The sequence below is a fragment of the Lissotriton helveticus genome, chromosome 3_1, assembly GCF_964261635.1.
Source record: "Lissotriton helveticus chromosome 3_1, aLisHel1.1, whole genome shotgun sequence".
Taxonomy (NCBI): domain Eukaryota; kingdom Metazoa; phylum Chordata; class Amphibia; order Caudata; family Salamandridae; genus Lissotriton; species Lissotriton helveticus.
Window position 1 is genome coordinate 1081946391 of NC_136061.1, and position 15690 is coordinate 1081962080.

Sequence of the window (15690 nt, forward strand, 5' to 3'; positions counted from 1 at the left end):
GGGCTCCACCAGGGAAGAAGGCACCTTTTTTAAAATGGGTGGAATGAATCCAATTTTTCCTATTGGTCACTCGGACTGCAATTGTGGTCGCAAGGAACACCTGTTCAGGGCCGCGCCACCCCGATGCCAGGCTATTCGTCCTCTGGAAGACTTTGACCATCACTTGGTTGCCAGGCCATAGATCATGGCCATCACCTTGTGACCTGTAAGGAAGAGCTTCTCGAACCAGTTGATGAATAGAAAGCAAGCTGTCAGTCAACTGAGACAGATAGTCACTCATCAAGAAACAAGGTACATCCTGTATAGGGCGTGGCTTAGGAATCCCCCAAATGTTCATGGGCCTTACAAATACCACCTCATACGGTGTAAAGCCAGACCATGTATTTGGCTCTGATCTAATGGAAAGCTTGGCAAGGGGTAGCGCATCAGGCCATTTCAGAGATGTGGAAGCCTGGATTTTAGCCAACTTAAGCTTGAGAGTAGAATTCTATTGTTCCACTAACCCTGCTGATTGTGTGTGGAAAGCAGAATGTAACTTCTGCTTAATTCCAAATCCTTTCAAGACATACTTAACAACTTGTCCAATGAAATGAGGTCCGTTGGCACTCCAAAAGAGTCGGTACACACCAAATCTGGGGAAGAAATCCTTTAGAAGCACCTTTGCTGTAGGAAGAACTTTATTATCTTTCGTAGCGTATGCCTCGATCCACTTACTAAAGGCACATACAACTACTAAAAAATACTTCAGTTCTTACAGCGTTCTAGCTGGATGTAATCCATTTGCAGACCCTCAAAGGGTGTGGTTTGTGTGGCAAACCCTCCTGTTGGAGTTCGCATTCCCTTTCCAGGATTATACTGGAGACAAATCAGACAAGACTGGACAATCTTTTTAGCTGTGCCGGAAATTTCTGGAGGATCCCACACTTGCATAAGTAGCTTTGCTATTGAGGATGCTCCAACATGTTCTGGCCCATGTGCCATGTGAATCATAGGGTGTAAGTAGGCTGTGGGGAATCTCTATTTAGTCATGTCTTTATTTTTCCAACAGCCTTCATCATCCAATGTTCCCTCCTTAGACGATTGGTCTAATTCTTCAGCAGAGGCAGATAGCTGCATTTCCAGCACTTCTTCCCTGGCATCATGCCAACGTTCAGCCTGTGACTTCACCACATATATAGATGTAGTGCTTCGCTGCATTGCAGTCTCACAGGCTGTGTGATCTGCGAAGGCATTGCCCTGTCCTATTTTATCACTGTATCTAACAATCTGTATTTTCTTAGGATATGTCAAAGCAGTTAGGAGATTATGCACAAATTCTCCATGCACTATTTGTGTCCCATGTGATGTAAGAAAGCCTCTTTCCTTGCAGAGTAGCCCAAAATCATGAGCCACTCCAAAGGCGTATCGGCTATCGGTTTAGATGTTAACAGACAAGACAGTACTAAGCTCACACGCCCTCGTCTGTGCTATCAACTCAGCTGCCTGAGCTGACTTCTGTGGGATGCGAGCTGTCTCAACTACCGTCTGAAGTGTTGTGATTGCATATGCAGCTGATGTCGTGCCATCTGGTAGTTTCAAACAGGACCCATCAACCCACAATTCCCCATCAACACTTGAAAGGGGCATATCTTGCAGGTCAACACGACCCTATGTCTGTTCCTCAGTAAGGAATATACAGTAATGGGCTCTTGTGACTGGGACTGAGTAGCTGGGAATGGCTATAGAGTAGCCGGATTAAGAGTCGAACATCTTTTCAAGGTGATATGAGGGGCTAGAAGTGTCAATTCATATCCTGTTAAATGAGCACTAGTTAAGTGCTGCGTTTTGGTTTGGTTCAAAAGGGCATCAACTGCATGGGGTACTAACACAAGCAATCTATGTGACAAGACTATTCCCTCACTCTGACGTATCAACACAGCTGCCGCTGCCACAGGGCGAAAACACCAAGGCAATGCACGAGTGACTGGATCGAGGAGAGCTGAAAAATATGCACAAGGACGCTGTTTATCACTGTGTGTCTGGGTTAAAACTGAAAGAGCACAACCGTCCCTCTCGTGTACAAAGAGTGTGAAGGCCTTAGTGTAGTCTGGAGTCCCTAATACTTGTGCAGAACATAGAGTTTGGCACAACTGTTGGAAAGCTTTCTGGCATTCATTTGTCCATGGGGAGGGGCATTGGAGTGTCTTTAGTCAGATGGGCCAACAAGTGTTTAACAATGTAAGAAAAGCTAGGGATCCACTGCCTACAGAAAGAAGTAAGGCCAATCAGGGCACGAACATCCTTCTGAGTACGGGGCACAGGTGTGCCTAAAAAACTTGAATGTGGTCTGGTGTAAGTGCACGTCCCTCCTTAGACAGGAGGTGACCTAAATAGGTAACCTGCTGTCTACAATATTGTAATTTCTTCCTAGAAACCTTGTGATGGTGAGATTCAAGAAAGGAAAGCAATGACAGTGTTCCTTCTTCACACTGTTCAGGGGTATCTGCAGCCAACAAGATGTCATCAACATAATGTATGACAGCCAGCCCTTTTGGTACAGAGAAAGAATCAAGCTGATTATTCAATGTTTGGCTGTAAATACTAGGATTCTCTGTATACCCTTGTGGAGGTATACAAAATCTGAAGGATCGATTATTCAATGTGAAGCCAAACAAATAACGGCTATCAGGATAAATAGGTATCGAGAATAAAGCGTTCTACAAATCAAGTCACACTAAATGTAGTGGCAGTCGGAGGAATCATAGTAAGAAGTGTTGTGATGTCAGATACTACTGGATATTGGGGCACTACAATCTTATTAACCTCTCGCAAGTCAATGATAAACGTGTATGTTTTAGTTTCAGTGTCTTTTTTCAAGATTGGAAGGATAGGACTATTACAAATGTTGTAAGGCACTTCTTCCACAACTCCTACCGTAATCAGATCTTGAACAATATGTATTAGGGCCTCTTCACCCTCTCGAGATATTTTATATTGAGGGAGTTGTGGTAATGAAGCACCTTCCTTTACTGGAATGTGAACTGGTGGGATAACCATGTGTCCCACATCAGTATCTGACGTAGCCCACAAGGTACCAGATAGTGATGCCGGAGCAAAATATTCTCTAAGGAGACAAGACCTTTCAACTATAGGGTACTTGTCTTTCAAAATAACATGCACACCTTCTGGAGAACATTGTATTGTGGCATGAAAATGTTTGAGCATATTGAGACCCATGTGTGTTAGGGGAAAGCAAGAATGGACATGCAGCAGTGTATTTATCAACATGGATTGCGAGTGGCTGTGACAGTGGGCTAAGGGAAGGTGTCCTATCAAATCCTATTGATGTGATTGTTAAGACAGACAGGGGAGCCCTAGGGACCAATAGTTTAGACAGAGCGCTACGAGTAGCTCCTGTATCAACCAGAAAGGGCTCAGTAGAACCCAAGACATTTGCATCTACATAGGGGCCCTTATGATCTCCTGGGATTTCAACTGGTTCTTTATCCCATCCTAGGGATTCCTATGCATAATTAGAATCCTTCAAATCATCGGTTGAATAATCACACATTCGATATTGATTACACCTGTCAAAAGTATTAGAAGAATTTTGAGTATGTTCTACCTCCTCAAACCTAGTGTGATTATCCATACCTCCCCTATTTATGGAGTACCCTGGGGACTTCTCATTTGTCCTCTACCACGCTGATACTGCTGACCTCGCAAAAGTAGGCACTCAGAACGCCAATGTCCTATCTTCTTACAATAAGCACACTGATCAGAAGACAAAGTAACTCAAGGGAAAGAGGGTGTGCCAGAACGAAACATCGCACATACGCCTCTATCACCACCTCTACAAGATGGACCATAAACCTGAGCTAACATCACCTTTGTTTTTCATTCCTTAGCTGTCTTAGCCTCCTTGCCTTTGTCTTCCAATTCCTGACTTTCATAATACTGGGCCATAGTCGGAAGGGAAACTGGGGAAGACGTAGTCCATGAACTCTCGCTGGCCTTTAGGCGACTAGCTATTCCTGGCAACATGTTCACGACAAATTTGTCAACCAACAGATGCTTGCCCGTGTCATCAGTCAATGACTGCCCACTAAAGTCATGGAATGTCTCCTCAAAATGTGTAAAGAAATCAGAATCTGACTCATCCACCTTTTGCTTGCAGGATGCTAACATAGTCTGATCTATCTTTTTAGGAGGTATAAGGGTTTTCAACTTACTTATGATAGCCTATGGGAGGCCTAATATCTCTTGTGACGGTTTCTGCGCGGGTGCCCTTTCTGCGTCTTTTCTCTCTATTTCTGTCCAAATCTCTCCAAAAGTTGTATGCTCATCTATTTTCCGAATCAATCTCCACATATCAGGGGGTAAAATAAGCCCAAAAACATGTAAATATCAGGCAAAGTCATTGTGCAAGAACGAATAGCTCCTTCAACTTCTTCATAAAAACCAGCCAGATTTTTCCGTGGGTCAGGCAAAGCAGCTTTAAGGGCGATAACATCCGTTCTACTCCAAGAAGTATAAACCCAATTATAAACAAAATATCCCTTCGCATCAGTGGAATCTTTATTGTCACTTGTTCCCGCACCCCTAGGAGGGACATAAAGGCACAGCTTCACGCATTGGTTTCCCATGAAGTAAAATAGCCTTATCTGTCCCTGGAACTTTCTCCTGAGGCAAAGGGGTCTGAGCTATTTGTTCAGCTGCAACAGCTGCCTTTTTCTCCTCTCGCAAATGGAATGCATCAGTTTGTAGTTTAACCACACGTCTAATTAAATCGTCCATCTGGGAAATGAGAAAAAGACTGTCATTCAATTGTTTATGATCAGTTTTATATCAACAGGCTCTAAGTCTTTAGAATGTTTCCTAAAATGTCTAATTACTTCTCCAGTAAACGACTCTGCAAAATATAACTGCTCTGAGTCCGGCCATTGCTGAACATTTGTTATAATGTCTGGAGCAGAGGTGTCCCCACAAGCTGCTTTACGAGCAGCAGATCTGAGAGAGGCTGCAAGGTCAGCGGTCAAAAAGGAGCGAGTCAGTCGTTTAGTGTCTAATTCTATCCCTTTCTGACCTGAGGGAGTTTGATCATCAGCAGAATATTCTTTGGGGGCAGAGGGAAAAGTATATGGAGGCAGAGCTCGATCTAATAGAATTGACTCATCCTGGAGTTGATTAAGTAGAGGATAAAGGGGGCACCGGACAGGGTATTGGCCATTTACCTATAGACAACGTTCCCTATCCTCTTTCACTTTTATTTCCTTCATTTCTTTATTTATCATTTCCTGAGCTTTCAGATAGATATTTTTGCGCTGTTCTTGTTCTGCTAAAGCTTGCTCTTTCCTCACTCTCTTATGAGCTTCTTTCTCTCACATTCATACACAGTCAAACATATCTGGTCTACTTTTGCGCTTAAACCCACATTGTTCCACATACTGAATCTATCTTTCAAAAATCAAATGACCCATTTATTGGCCATCGTAAATCAGGATCCTTTTTTGTGTATTTATTCCACAGTGCACTATACATTATGGAAGAAATACCATTTTTAATGTACATGTACCTATTTTGTGTCTCCTCTGGGAGAGCGGGCTGACCTTGTTCTAAATTCATATTGGTACCTTCAAGAAAGCAACACATCCTTCGAAGCATGCTTGAAAAAGGCATGTCAAAAATATTATAATACATATAATATTGTAACAAAATAGTACTTATTGCAAATATAGTACCGTTCAAGAACTCACAAGTCAGAGAAAAATCTCAACAATGCCTGCCTATATAAATTGCAATTTATATATACCCAAATCAAACCAGAATCTTTGGCCAAACAAATCAAAAAGTGTTGCATCCAACGACCTTACCAAACAAAAGTCTCCAGCCTCCGACTGCCAAGTTCTGAATCGAACAAATGGTCACTGTACGATGAAACAATATAATAAAACAGAGAAGTCTCCACCTGAAATCAATCAACAAGTGCTGGTAAAGTCACTATAAATGCATTCTCCCTCCCAGGAGATAATAATCAATGAACCAAAATTGGACTTAAATCCATGAATAAGTTTTAATCAGTATTCATATATATACAATTCATTAATATCAATAAATGTTAAATCAAAAAAGACAAACATATAGAGCAAAATTACATACCCCCCACAAACCACAATCATTCACACTGTCACTCCAACACATACTAACTCAGGCCCATTCGTCCAGATCCTAGAGCATCCACTCATTCAAATCCCGTAAAAAAACTAAAAAGTGCAACAGGCGAAGACCCACAATTCTAAGTAATAAAGCTGGGAGACTAAAGGGCCCACCTAAACACAATGTTATTTTGTCTCCAAGTTGGTAACAATCCAAAATCAAAGAAGTTTAATGACAAACAATATATAATGCTATTTACACAATGGAAATTTCATATGATAAACCAAATACAAGCGATCGCTTTCAGGTGGAGACTTCTCTGTTTTATTATATTGTTCCCTTCCCCTGCGTCTCCACCTATATTGTAACTCAGGGGCTCCCTCAATTTATTGGAAGTTTATTCACTGCACTGTAAGATGAAAGCCAAAGGGATCTCAGTCGGAGACCAGCACCACCTGGAGGGTCAAATCAGGAAAATGAGAAATCCACTTCGGTCTGCTAAGACAAGGGTCTTCTCATGCAGTGCATGTCCTTAGCAAGATTCCAAACCTCCGTCAAGACCACTCCTCCGGGCATCCGAGTCACCGATGAGCCCCTGGTGACAGGTGCCAATTTGTGGGGGTGAACCTTTTCAGAGATTCACCGGTGCAGGGGTTCCCCTTCTTTGCACACTAGTCCTTTAGACGGACAAAATAGAGATTGGCACGGAAGCTGTAATATTAAAGAGATAGTTTATTAGGACTCATGAATGGAACTGCATCAATACATAACCCTCAGGCAATGTATGAGGCAGCACATGGAGAAGAGAAACCATGGTGCTTTTATATGGTGATAGTTGCACTGTAAGCATGGAGGCTCAAAAAGAGGCAGCACAAGTCTACACACAAATAGTCTTTTACATATAAGGTACATGAGAAGTCGCTTAGTCAACAAAAAGGGTGGAGCTACACAACTGCTGACATAAGTAGAAAATAGCCTGACAGTTAAGTTTGTAACAGGTGCATTCCAACAGCTACAAGTATTTCTGAGCATGCGCAAGGCTCTGGCTCAGTGCTGAAAAAGTTAATTATAGTTGATGACTCAAGCGAAATACAAGGGCAGGCAACAGTGAGGACGGGAGAAGCACGTGGTGAGCACATGGCTAACTAAAATGGATGCTAGAAACAAAATGGCTTCAGCTCGTGCTAACAGTGATCTCTGCCAAGTTTCCACAACACATTATCAAGCAATGTTTAAGAAAAGGATCTGATCTGCAATTGTGAGCCAATTTTGTTTTGCATGCCCAGGCCTTTTTTTGTCCCAATATTACTTGGCATATTAGGTAACTCTACATAGATAAACCAACCAACTCTTTCCATAAATGGAGAGGACCAACCTACTCAGTGACCTTCAGTAAGCATTAGGTGCCAATCACAGCATGAAAATGATTCTCTTAAACAGCAGTGAAGAAATCCTGAGTGTCAGAAACCTAGACGGCACTTGAGCACTGATATTTCTGGACCACTCATCTTCTATTCACATCAATGTCGAGGCTTTTCTGAAAGACCTCTTAGCAGAATCTGTAGGAACTGGGGGAACAATGCTAAATTGGGAATTCTAAGTCCTGCAAATCTGCACTTAATAAATCAATCTGAACTTTTTGTTCTGTATACGGTGGAATATTGACTAAAGAATACATTGTATTTGCCTCAGTAACTGTCTCACTTTATTATTTACATGGCACCAATGGCAAGGATCATCTGACCATACATCAATTTAAGCGTGTACGCACATGATACTTCTGAACCTACAAGAGAGCTTTGTAGACTAACCACTAAGTGTGAATGCCTGAATCAGGTCTAACTTTGGATGCGCTGAGATGGGAACTGCCTTAACCTTGCTTATGGGCTCAGTTGCCACAGTATGCTTCCCCTTTAATTTGCTGAATATCTTAGGCCCCTTTGTGGCACCCTTTGATAAGGTTTGTATCAGAGAGGTTTTCTTCTATAATGTCCTCTCCTTTACAGTACAAATTATGAAAGAACATTAAAATCACATCTTAATCCTAGTGGGGCATGGGGGGGGGGTTCTCCCACTCTCACAAACATCTCAGAGACCAGCAGAGTAGATTACACAATGTAATTAGTAGGCAACTGCAAAAAGGTAATGTTCAAACTTCAGATGTAATAAAACTCGATCAAGTGATGACTCCACAACACACATCACAATAAACTAGACCTGCTGTTTTAAGAAAAGGTGTTGTTTAGGACTCTCACCAGAAACCACAAGTTTCCTGGTCTCTTTGTCCAGGGTCCTTTTGCCTCCTAAAACTGCTTTCTGCCTAAGGTGCATCTCTCTGAACATCCTGTCCAACCACCACCAAATTAAAATAATTAAAAGGAAGATTGTTATAAGTACATAATAAGGGCCCTGGTGTTTCTGTGCACAACACCTGAGACTCAAAGAAGATATCTTATGCTTCAGCAGAAGATTACCTACTCATGTCCTAGGTACTGTTTTGGAGCCCATTATGAGGTACATTTTTGTGCCATAAGCATTGCAAGAGCTCGTCCAGCTCAAAATGGTTAGTCAGAACCGTGGCGCCAGCCATGTTGCCCACCATGAGGCCAGTCCTGTCAATTAATCACTCAATTAGGATTTGTATAGTGCGGCTGCATCACCGGCGAGAGACTTGAGGTGCTGTGGGGTCATGCTGCGGGATCACATTGTCTATTCGTATTGGTTGAAAATCCAGGTCTTAAGGTCCTTCCTGAACTGTTGGAGTGATGCTGAGGCTCTGAGTTGCAGGTGGGTGGTGATGCAGGTCTTAGCTTGTATGGGCATGCCTAGCTCATCTGTTTAACTTCTGCCAGCTTAAAATATTCAAGTAGGACCTAACAAGGCTTCCTATGCCTGAGCTAACTGGCTGGCTGACCACAGTGGTCTGTTTAGGCCATCTGTCCTCCATGTGCTTTATTCTTTGCAAAGCTGTATTGGGTCCTTTTCAAAAACTGTCATTCAATAAATATATTGACACAAATTTCGCCTCTTGAAAATTACTACGAAGCATATATTTGAGCAATAATACATGCAATGTCATCTCTGTTTGAGAAGGGATATCAACTTTGAAGTGAACAGAAGAAAGTAACAATAAGATCAGGCGTTTTGAGTTTGCAGCTAATGAAAAATCTTGACAATTAAAGGAGAGGGTACAAAAATATGTTGAGAAGTTTTCTTCTCCTTTGGTGATAATGATGATCGTGAAAGTGGCTTTGACTGTTACAATAGCAGCACTGAAGAAAGAAATAAGGAAGGTGTTGCTTCCTGCACATAAACAATTGTCCCTGGAGCACAGGCACCCTTGCAACATGGCGGCAGGCTGCATGCATTTGTACTAGACAGCTTTTTTGGCACCAGGTAAAACACAGGGGTGCACCGTATTCTAGTGAATACAATGCATCCCTGCATTTTGAAAATATCGGAGCATAACGCTGACAAATTTGGCGTAGCTCCGCGCTCTGAAATTCTATTGTAAATATGCCCCCAAGTATCAATGATCGTGCAATTTTACCCAGTTTCCAATTTTTGATTGTAGGTAACCCAGGAAGGATCGGTTCAGAGATTTCTGTGCCTAAATAAACGTGCTTTTCACTGCCCTACCAGGTGGTGCAGAGAAGCTCAAGAAAAGATTGCATGATATGTATCTTGTTTTTCAGCAGCAGACAAACTATCCTTTTACACATGATGAAAAGTGAAGAACAGGCTCAGGAAAACAGAGATGCTTATGTTGATAGCTTGCCCTACACAGAGATAATTCTGCTGCTGAAGCAACATCGACAAGTGGAATACAAGAACATACAAGAGCAAGCAGAAAATGAACAGCACAGCTGAAGAGGAAGAACAATACCGCCAGTGCAAACTAAACTTAAGTGCTGCTGCGGCCAGCCCGCATGGCTCTCTGCATTCACGCCATGCTGAATCACTGCTCTTCACATTAAAAGTCTCTTAAATAATTCTAATTTCATGTAGTTGCCTTCATGTAGCACGCCTGATAAGGCTTGAAGTGCCTAAGCGAAGAGATAGCAAGCTTTTACATGGGAAGCTCTTCTTTGGGAGAATGCTGACTTGCAGTGTGGCCTGTTGTGAAAGGGTTTTGGTGGTGTTAGTGAATGACTTGGGTGGTGATTATCCTAATCAGGTTGTGTGCATAGCGGTGAAAACAGCAGTAGGTATATCGAAGGCACATAACATTATTTTTTTTGTTATGAATGATTTGGCGGTTCTCTATGAAGTCCACCCAGGAGGAAACACCGAAGCAGTCCATGGCGATCACTGGATACAGGCAGTCCTGGTGATGCTCTAGTCTAAATAATCCCCGGGCCAACAGGAGAGTAGAAACCGGGCACATACTATGAACAGTCAATTCAGCGATCTCAACAGCCGGAAGTGATATATTTAAAGAGTCAGTTTGTCAGTGTTAGTTAGTGAGTAAACCACAGGCATTCATAGGAGAAATCGATCCATTGCCAAAGCTCTTTAGATTCTCCCCTTAGTCAATGAAGGGCAATACGCAGGACTGCGGTGGGTGCAGCTAATTAAGTTATCCAGGTGGGGAACGTGCCTTATGACCCACCAACAGTGATCAGAGGAGCTTGAACATACACAGTCAAAGAACCAAACAGCCGAGTTGTATAGCTTGTTCATAAAAATTGCCACAGAATGCAGAAAAAACCTATAGAACTTGTGTTTACCATACTCCATCCACCCTAGGAAGTACCCACATAGCAGGCGGTACTGATACTGCTCTGCTTGAAAGAGATGTTCAATTGTGTCAACAAGCCACACAGACTCGGCCACACCTCAAAATATAACACACCTACAAGGTATTCCGGTGCAAGCGTCCGAAATAAATGATCAGGTTAAAGAATTGTAGTAACGCAGGTAGGCCAAGCCAGGTCGCGACTAAACTATTGAAGAATAACAAGAACTAGAAAAGCCTACTAGACACACCAGGAAACCTGTTCCAGTGCTTCCGAGCCGGGTTTCCAAGGGCTTCCTGAAGGCATTGCATAAGCAAAGAATGTTCGAGAAAAACCTTCACTCTTGAGGCTGAGTGGAATGGGTCTCTGAAGCCTTAATAGGATTATATCAAAATAACGAGAGTCTCCTAGGAAACCGCATCCTGCACGCCTCAGCGCGGTAGAACACTGCTTCCTGGCAGAATACGTGGAAGATTTCTCTGGAGTGGTGTTAAAGTACCAGGAGGACATCATTAGTGCCTGCGCTGCAGCCCAGCACCTTGAAGACCAACTGAAAGCTGAAATTCTATTGTTAAAGAGAAAATGTCAAGCAGAAATGTGCTTAAAAGAAGATGTTGAGCAAACATTAAGGTTAGAAACAGAGTGTTGGGAAGAAGAGATTGATTTCTTTCCAGCTTGACAACCGAATTAGACCATATCAAAGGAGGAAGGCACCAGTTAAGAGCCACCTTGCAGGGAAGGCGCAGGAACTCGAGAATCTTCAAGAACCTAAAATACTTACAAAGAGAGGCTCGGTTTTGAGACAGAATCCAGTAATAGCACTGAGAGGCTCGTGTGGGGGGAAACAGGAAAGTTAGTGTTTAATAGACTTAGGAGGCTGCCAATAGCCAAAGCCAGAGAGTCTTAGTAGGCATTGAAGGTGTATTTGGAGACAATCAGAAAAGTAGACTTACAGAAACAGAAAATAGTCCTCCCATCCATGGTAATGATTGTGGCCCGTTAAATACGGAGCCATTTGCAATTAGTGGTGTTGGAATATGTATCGCTCCCTCTAATTACCATCACCGTCTTTTGTTAAATTTCGGCAATTTGAAATCTGCCAAAATTTATCAAGGGAAAAAGTCCATTATTTACCAGGGACCTTTGGATTTTGGAACAGTACACACCAAAATCTATAGGTTATTCTCAAAAATAGTCATATTAGCTGATAATTATTTGATAAGCCCCAAACACCTTGGTGTCGGCTTTTTATCGGATGCATTATTTATTAGCCTACTGGTGATCAGGCCCCATGTGGAAGCGAAAACATAAGCCAATAATTGGCTGCTACTCCCTCGTTATTAGCTCCCTTGTTGCTCACTGGACTAGTGATTTGCCGGAGGGAATCTGTGCATGACCTTGTGGTCTTACATGTTCGAATCCTGGCTGGGCCACCTCGTCTTTCATCATTTTGAGGTGGATACAATCGACGCCATTGGGTTGGGTAATAACAAACATCTATATTTCTAAACAAAGATACCCTTCTGGATCAACGTGCGATTTACAAATACTCTGTCATCCAAGCAGAACAGCTGTTTGTGTGTATTATTTCACTATTCTCAACAGAGGAACATTCCGTTATAATACATTTTAACAGAAAGTAAAAAAAAACTATCAATAAATGATGGGAGAATGGAACACGGATTTCGCAGGGCATTGGGATTTAAATATGGGGTATAAAGATATGGTTTGGGAAGAGCTGGCAGTGATGACAGAATGGCTCATTTATCCATAAGTGCAACACCTCGGACGTTAAGGCCGTCATGTACAAATCTTTTTATGTGCACAGATGTGTTACTGAAATTCTTATGATTTCCAAAATCTGAAAATTGAGTTGTGCATTAGTAAGTTACACTTAGCATGCACAAATCAAATGCTGTTCATGTAATTTACTCTGTGTTGCACCTAGTTTGAAAATTCACGAGGGATTGGCCTTAGGCTTTGTAGAGGACCATATCAAGTTGGCTCCTTTGCCAGTAGACGTTTATATATGGCAAAATTAGTACGCAACCCTGAATGAGTTACTAATTGAGAATTGCCTCTCGTGAATATGGGCACTATTTCCCAGCTCCTCTATATAAATACCTTGGCAGAGAGCGTGGGCAGACCGTCTCTGAGTCTGTTCTCTTCCCTGCATAAGCAAGACTATAATGATGAATAGTGTTTTAGACTAGGAGCTTATGGATCTCATAAAATCCTCCATTAAGGAATATATATTGACACAGACCCACCCAGGACTTGAACCATACCTTTAGTATGTTATTCACACCTGGGAGTGGTCTCTCCTAACTAGGTTGAGAAAGGGCTCCACAGTGTGGCAAGTGTGTTTTCCTCTGTGGCAACTTGATACAAAATCCCTATGTTGTTGCTCTTTGATGAATTTTCATCACAGACTTTGCCTCCCTTCCTGTTTTTTGTAAAATTGATTTGCCTTTCTCTGAGATTTATCTCTTTCCGATTTTAAAGATGTACAGGTTTGCAAGGTGTAGACCAGTGTTACTTTATTTAATTATGCTCTCTTCCCCAAAGGTCCGTGGTAAAGTTGGCTTCTTTTTTAAATCAGCTGTGCACCATCAGAAAAGCTTGCTCTTATTGTGGTTCTTGGCGATCAATCGCTCTAATTCTGTTTACTTTTCTGAATAATTAATATTTTCAATGTCTTGTTAATATGATTTAATTCTATCTTTTCCATGATTTTTTCAATGATGCTCTCTTCTATTGTTTTTGAATGATGGAATACAGATTGAAGATTGACAAATAAATTACTCTATGCATGTATAATGCATACCCTCCACTGAACGTTTGCAAATTATGCATTACTGTAGCATTAGAAATGGGAGCGAGGAATGGGGCGATAAATGCTTCAACATTTTAAAATAACACAGCTATGTATGTGCAAAGTTCAAGTGACCAAGGAATAAACCACATATGCAAAAAGCAATTCATACTTGCACCCATAATGGATTAAATCCAATTCAGATTTTGGTTAGTTCACAAAGAACGACACATCATTTGTGGCCCTTAGGTTGGTTGTAAGTGTCATGCCTGCCGATACCCCGAGCCTTCTTCCGAGTATGGCGGGGCCAGAGCGCGTAGTCAATAAAGACGGCACCAACAGGTAGGAAGCTGCTTGCCGTTTTAGTTGTTTTCGGCCTGAAGCTTCTTGCTGTCGCATCTCCTACCTGGACGTTCGGGCTTTTCTCACTGATCGCGGCATCAGTCAGTCATGGAGTGTCGGTGGCCGCTTCCTTGGGGTGTATTCTCCTGCTTCTCTGCAAATCCGGATACAATCTCTGCTGACACTCCTGAAAAGAAGAAAAAGACAAACAAGTATCAAGTCAGTGTACAGTGTGTCTGAATAAAGCACAAGTGCACTCTGCATGTATTACAAAGACTGCTTTAAAATCATGAAGACATAAATAATGCATGAGGTATGCTATTATTGATGTGCACTAAATATTCAGGAAGTTCCATTGTGTTGTCTATATGGTATGCCTACCTTGTTTAAGGATATGGTAGATGAAGTCAAAACTATTGATGGGAGTGCTCTAAAGTCCGTGCCCATTATACTATTCCATCGGGGACTTTCTGTTGCATGTTCAGGAAATCCACAAAGAAGTAGTATATTTTGATTTGATTCAGGACCCTCAGTTCCAAGTTATACTCAGAATACCCTGGCTAGAGAACCACAATCCTGACATTGATTGGACTCAGCATACTTCCTTTTACCCTAAGTTATGTGATATTACCAACTGACATTGGTATATCTACACTAAGAGAGAAGAGGGGATTCATACGTGTATTAGGCTACTATTTGATATTTACACCAGGTAGGAAGTATTAGAGACACCTATATGGATATTTTCTCTGATGCACTTTTCGGTTCTCTTTAACAGATGGGCCCCGATAAACATATCTCGAGCAGCACAGTCATCGGTGGCCATTCTCTTTTTTCTCTTCCGTTCCCTTCTTTCCCTACTGTTGGGTCATCTCGTTCAATATGGAGTTTGGGACCTTATATCATGGCCTCCTCTTGTGGACAATCCAGGTGAGAATCCAACAGAATTTCAAGTCCATGCAGAGTTTCTGACTGAGCGAAATGGAGGCACAAGATATAACTCTAGCAGACCTGGCCCATACGATAGGCAATCTACAAAAATAAACTCAAAGAATAGGCACATTACAGGGACTGGAGGCTGCTGGAAATAGTGGCAAATGCCAGAACAAGACACAAGGGCTATGCATGATACTTTTCCCTCATCCACCACCACATGAATCAGCCATTATTCAGAAGCACAAGTTATTCATGTCACTACCCCTCTCACTATTCCGTTAGCTCCTCCCAAAAGGTTCACAGGGTATCCTGTGAAGTTTGCTTTCTTTATCAACCAATGTCCATTACACTTTATGTGCATGATGCCCTGCTTCCCTAATGAACAGTCAAACGTAGCCTTCGTTTAATCATACTTAGGAGGCCATGCGGCTACATGGCCCATTAGTTGAACAAAATGATCCTTTGTTATATGACTATGGTGCCTTCAAAACCAAACTAAAAAGGCTGTTTGATCATCACACCTTTATGCAATCAGAAGTCATAGAGCTACTGAATTTACAGCAGGGCAGCAAGGACCTCATTATTTATATCTCCAATTTTAATAGGTTAGTTGTAGAAGCAGATTAGCCAGAAGGTAAATGCAGTTCTTTGTTTTATAGAGGCTTGAAAGACGAGGTGACGGATCTATTAGCCCAAGTGGTAAATCCCCCCAATCCTGTAGTG